We start from the raw sequence: 6,627 nt of genomic DNA on the forward strand, positions 1-6,627 counted from the left end.
GCTCATCCAGAAATTTCCAGTAGGATAGGGAAGACCTCTTATATGGGAAATTGATGGCCCTAAATCTGTCCTAAGAACAAGTCTTTACTACTTCTTTTGTGAGGCTTTCTTAATTTCTCCAGGCATAATAATTGGCTTTTCTCTGATGCATTTCAATAACCTTCTCTTCTTATCTCCATAATGGCACTTCTCACACTGCTTTCTAATTATTTCTTTTTTTGGTCTGTATCCCCTCTAACTGTGAGCTCATAAAGTCATCTCCTCATTTTCATCATTGGTCTCCAGTGCTTACTATGCCCTTTAGTTGAAGGAATGAAAGAATTAAAGAAATGAGTGGGGGCTTCACTGGTGGCCCAGTGGTTGAGAGTCCATCTGCCGATGCAGGGGACACGGGTTCGTGCCCCGGTCCGGGAAGATCCCACGTGCAGCAGAGCGGCTGGGCCCATAAGCCATGGCTGCTGAGCCTGGGCGTCCGGAGCCTGTGCTCCGCAACAGGAGAGGCCACAACAGTGAGAGGCCCGCGTACGGCAAAAAAGAAAAAAAAGAAAAAAGAAAAAAAAAAGAAATGAGTGAATGAGCTAATTAATTACTACATGACTGGCCACATCTGTTGCATTGACTGGATGAGCCTAGAGTCAGGATGAAGCCAAAGTTATTCTAAAGAATGAGTTAGACACAAGAACGTGGTACAATAATAATGCATAACATTTTTTAACCCTTAAAAAATTAATTTCCTCGGGCTTCCCTGGTGACGCAGTGGTTGAGAGTCCGCCTGCCGATGCAGGGGACATGGGTTCGTGCCCCCGTCTGGGAGAATCCCGCGTGCCGCGGAGCGGCTGGGCCTGTGAGCCGTGGCTGCTGGGCCTGCGCGTCCGGAGCCTGTGCTCCGCAATGGGAGACGCCACAGTGGTGAGAGGCCCGCGTACAGCAAAAAAAAAAAAAAATTAATTTCCTCATTTAATATTTACAGCACCCCCATAATTATGCATTTTATTCCCATTTTGCAGATAAGAAAATTATAGCATATAGAGGTTAATTGCCCAAGACCATGATCTTTTTGTGGCAGAACAGGAATTTGATCCTCAGTCCATCTAACTCTGGAGCCTATATTCACATTCCTATGAACTATAATGCCTCCAACAATACCTGAGTACTAGAAAACAGAGAGAAAACATTTCTTAATTTAGGAGACAGGAATAACATGGCTTCTATAGTTAAGACTGGTCTCCTTCTCTTCCCAACCACAGCCTTCATGGATTCATGTTACGATCTTCCAAAACAGAGCTAATATTAAGCTAGGATGCACCAATATACTTGTCCTATCTGCTAACAAACATCCAATCTGATTGTTCAAGTTATATTTTGGGTCCGTTCTGAATGATCAGTCCTGTGCCATATCACCTGTTATATATCATGATTATCATGTGCTAAAATAAAATTATACAATATAAGAGTTTATTTCTCAAAAACACCATCAGATACTCCTCTAGTATTCATATGACCCCTGTGATGGCAAGGGGTGGGAAAGGTAGAAAGGAGTGGGAAAGCATTCCCCCTCCTTGCATACTAAACACAATGTCATTCAGCACATATCCTATGAATATATTCTTAGAATATATTCTATTTCTAGGAGTACCATATTCTATGGCTCTGCCCTAGCACTTTTAGGGCTCAAGAATATCAGTGGGGCTATGGTACTGGCAGCTATGTCTAAAAGGAGGGCACTTGGCTGAAAACCCTGGAGGGAGAGCCAAGACCCCTTCATGTGACTGTGTAGGCATCAAAAGTATCCACAACAGATGAAAAAACCACGGGGGGCTAACAGAAAAAGAAAAAGAGGGAGGATATCACCTGGTGATTGACAGCACTTTGTAGGGACATGTGAAATATCAGTTGGGAACTCTCAAACCATTTGGGAAGACTTTGCAAAGAGGTGAAAACACTGCAGTGGGTGGGGGTGAGGAAGACACTGCAGTGGGTGGAGATATATAGGTAGGTGAGGAAATAAAAATTATTATATAAATATTCCCCTGCCTTCTAATGAGAGAAATTCTTGGTAATTAGTGGGTGTGCTGCTTGCTAAGTCAGTTTTTAATTGCAGCTATGCAAGCTGGAAAGAGATGAGACAGAATTAATTGTCTACCTAAGAAAGGAGAGAAGGGATGCAAGGAGAGATCTGGAAATGGAGGACTGGAGCCAAAGAGGTTTAGAGAAGAGTCAAAAGAGAGAGGAAGCTTGTGGCTGTGTGGCTATGACAAACTGGGAGAGATATATCAAGTACGGAGATCTGGAGCAAAACGGCATTTCCTATGAGGTAAAAATCTCTCATCATTTTCAGTAAAATATATGCTTTTGGGCAAGTGACTTCTTTAGGGCGAGTGAGAAGAATCATTGGTCCTTGCTCCATATACAGAAATGACTAACATCTGGTTTACTTAGACTGTTAATATTGACCCAAAGTCATTTATTTCATGTTGGTCTTTCATACTAGCTTAGAGCCTCCCTAGGGTTTTATCTGTCTTTTTGATCACTCTGTACCCTTTTCCTGGCACATAGGCGGCAACTGATAAATATTTGTGATCCAGCTGACTGTCTGACTGACTCATTCACTTTCATTCTTGATGATGAGATCTGAAGACACAGAAGAATCACTCTCCCTTGGAGGTTTTCCTGTGCTGATCTTCCCTAAGCCCCCAAACCTCACTTTCTGGAGAGCTACATAAGAGACTCAGAGTCCATGGATTCCAAAGCAAATCCCCGGAGTGGCAGTGGAATAATACCTAACACTACTAGCCACTCATGGACATTGCCATGGTTGAAGAACCATTCAAGAAACACTGCAGAAATACTTTCCAGAGTGAGATTACTTGTTAATTCTACAACAGAGATAACTTCTACAAGTACCCAAGTCAGAAAAGTAAACAAACAGCTGGAGACTGTACCAAGTAGAAATACAGATGCCAAAATTCCCCTCATACCAGAATGGAGAAAGATTTCCATTGAAGATCCAGTAAAATGAGATTTTATTACAGGAAAAAGCATATAAAACACTTTGCATTTACTCTCTTTTTTCCCTACAGAAGTCTTGAATACTAGATGAGAGAAAAACATGAAGGTCTCTCTGTCTTAACTTTTCCAAATTCAGGAAAAAACGTATTTTAAATGTTCTCAGAAACTAAGAAATAGCACGTATTTGAAAGGAATGGCTGGAATCACCATTTGAAGACTCATGTATATCCAACAGCACTTGGATTGTGGCTAATCCTTGTAGCCAAGGCTGATAAATTCCCTCCATTGAGCGGTGACTTAAACATAGAGGACTTTATGTTATTTTGTATTTGTGATTAGAGAGTTGTGACAACCTCTGCTCGTCAGAGGTAGAGGAAGAAAAAGGATCAATCACTTATTTCAGGGAAATAAGATCCCTGAATTTTTCTAAAATCTATCACTCTTTGATTTTTAGTCTTGCATTCATACTCTGTGTTAATCTAATCTTTTCTGTTTCCTCCCGCCAAATTGGATAAACTGCTCCATAGATGTCAAGGTAGGAGACGGATTGCTTTAGTTTTGTTTATTTCTTGTTTATGCTAGTAAACAATATTGGATTACAGTGGACAAGACATTTAATTAGTCTAAGCTCAGTGTGCTGATCCATAAAATGAAGATGATAATACAGTACCACTTATATAAGGGAGATGTGAAGATTAAATAAGATAATGGATATAAAGTACTGAGCAAAGTGTCTAGAGCATATCAAGTGTTCTAAATGTTAGTTCTTGTTGTTTGAAAATGTGAGTTCTCTTTCTTGTGTTCAAAAATAGTCCTGCTTTTAAACTTGTTTAATTGAATCTTACGGCCTGACTTCATATCCCCTCATTTCATCTTTTTAATTGTTTAAAATCACTTCTGAACCTCTTAAAAATCAGAATATTTAATTAAGAAGCACATTTTCATATAGGAGGGTGACCATGTTTGCAATGGTAGTTCACATAAACAGCTCTGGTTTCCTTGAGAGCAAGGACTTCAATGTTTTTTCTCACTGCTGCATCACCCACAGCTGCAACAGTTAGTGCCCGACACATAATAGGTGCTCAATAAATATTTGTTGAATGAATGAAACAAGTGGGAAACAATTTAGTAAGAATATACTACTTCACAGAGACACCATTAGGTCAGACTTATAAACCAGTCACATTTGGTAGCATGATAAGAATTTTATTCTCTGGAAACCATGGTAGCAATGTGGACGCCATTTATGGCTTCATCAGCATGACTTGTTATCCAACTCATTTCTGGCCAATTCAACAAGATGACCTTATTTTCAAGAACTTCTTTTATGACTAGACTTGTGGCATATATCACCCCATTCTGTTTCCTGGGATGGTAAGATAAACTAGCAAGTGTTTGCCTCTGATAAAATGAAAGAGAACTGAAACACTCCTCTATTAATCTTACATGAAACATACAGCCTGGCATGACTTGCACAAAAGTAAAGAAAACCTTATTTTATCTATTTTTTTCTCCAATACTAATTTTGCTTCCCCTAAGAATCTAATCAGATTAGGAATTTGGCAATTAAATTAGAAAATAAATTCCAGTGGCATATAAAACATGTGAAAATATTATATAATGGCTTTAACCAGGCTCTTACTTCATAAATTGATACGCAAAGACATCATTTTAATGGTAATCTTAAATGAAGCACCCATTAAATGTAAAAAATGTATACCTTATTTTTCACTGAACATGTGTGTTGGTTCTTTCCTCTTTATCTTTCTCTTGTAATTAGTAAAAATTTTTTTTGACACAGATTATTAAAAATATTTATTACAAGCAGATTCCTTTTCCCATATTCAAAAGATAAACGTATGACTGGAAATACTGAGACGGCAACTGGTGAAACCAATTCCCAGTCCTTATCAAGTTAGGAATCAATAAAGGAAAAGATACTTTGGAACTTAAAATTAGGGAAGCCTATACACAATTTAGATGGGGGGGAAGAGAAAAACAAAAAAACCAAAATAAAGTCATATCGTTTACATTTTACAGCCTTTAATTAAGCACATAAAATTGTACTATTTAATATATTTTTCCATGAACTTTTTGTGAAATTCAGATCGCAGCGTATCATTTACAAATCTTTTGTCTTTCTTCTGATCATCTACACCTTTTGCACAGTTCTTGAAAACAACATCATCATCCCACCTTCTTTTAACTTTGAAGTTGGCCTGAGGCTGGGATGGGCCAGTGAGATTAAGGAGAGGGTTTCTACTCAGAATGTTTTCCATACAAATCCTTTCTTCTTCAGCCTTTTGTTCTTGTTCCTTCCTGGACTGCTCTTCAGCTCTTTCTTTTTAAATTTTTTCCAGCTCCGCAAGAAGAGCTGCAGTATCATCATCATCACTCTTCTCTTCAAAATCTTTTTTTTTTTTTTTTTTGTGGTACACAGGCCTCTCACTGTTGTGGTCTCTCCCATCGCGGAGCACAGGCTCCGGACGCGCAGGCTCAGCAGCCATGGCTCACGGGCCCAGCTGCTCCGCGGAATGTGGGATCTTCCCGGACCGGGGCATGAACCCGTGTCCCCTGCATCGGCAGGCGGACTCTCAACCACTGCGCCACCAGGGAAGCCCCCCCTCTTCAAAATCTTCATCTTCCTCATCTGTTAGAGGGTCGCCTGCATTGAGGTTGACAGCGGGAATCTGGTCCAACCGAGGCTTCTTTGACACTGAAGAGGAGGTTGTATGTTCTCAGGTTGGTCGGTCTCTGTTTTTTCCTCTTGCAGCAGCTCTCTCTCTCTCTTCCAACTCTCTCCTGAAGTCACGGTTCTGAACTTCTTCAGGGGCATCCTGAGTGGTCTGTCTATATTTTATCTTTGTATGAGAGGGTAGGTCTCTGCTTGAATATTGCTTTGAGAGTTGGCTCAAATCACCTTCTCCTTTACCTCTCCCCCCTCTTGCAGGTTCAAAAGTTGGCCTAGCTGCTGTTGTCATCTTAGTCTGCTTTCCTGCTGCCGCTCACTTTTAGTAAAAATCTTTAAAGGGGACAATTGTGGCAAAGAAAGAAAGGCTAGAATAGAAGACAACCATACAAAAATGGAAAATGGAAAAGATTGTCATAGCCATTTCATTCTCTATCGGTAAATGTTCCTTCTACTTGTGATATATACAGATGGACTGTTAGCTCCTGAGGTACCAAACAGCCTGCATGTTTTGCAAAATGTTTCCTGAATCTGTATCACATTCACCTTCACTGTATTTATCAAAACTGCATACATGCCCCTTATACTACTGTTTACCTGTTTCCTTACCTCAAAGTTTAAGCTTTCTATGTATTTTAGATTTACCTTAAACAAGAGTATCTGGGAAAACAAGCATGTGTGCTTTTTCCTAATGTATATTAAAATAAACACTAAATATTAAAATAAGCATCTGTCCATGCAACACCCATCAAATATTTCATATCCCCAGTGGAATATGTACCACACTTTGGGAAACAAGACTTACTGCTATCAACAGCAGAGTCACCCTTTCTTGCAAAATGAATAAAACAATACCTCCAGTCACTATATCTATGGAAAAGACTATATTGCAGTCCCTCAAGATCAGTTTGCATCATGTCCAGAGTATT

General features: G+C 39.7%; 1 pseudogene; it reads right to left on the reverse strand.

The window, feature by feature from the left end:
* Positions 1-4,795: 4,795 nt before the first annotated feature.
* LOC101278367 (spliceosome-associated protein CWC15 homolog) lies at positions 4,796-6,018 on the reverse strand (annotated as a pseudogene).
* Between the last annotated feature and the right edge of the window lie 609 nt (positions 6,019-6,627).

This window comes from Orcinus orca, chromosome 17 (genome assembly GCF_937001465.1).
Source record: "Orcinus orca chromosome 17, mOrcOrc1.1, whole genome shotgun sequence".
In the NCBI taxonomy this organism is placed as follows: domain Eukaryota; kingdom Metazoa; phylum Chordata; class Mammalia; order Artiodactyla; family Delphinidae; genus Orcinus; species Orcinus orca.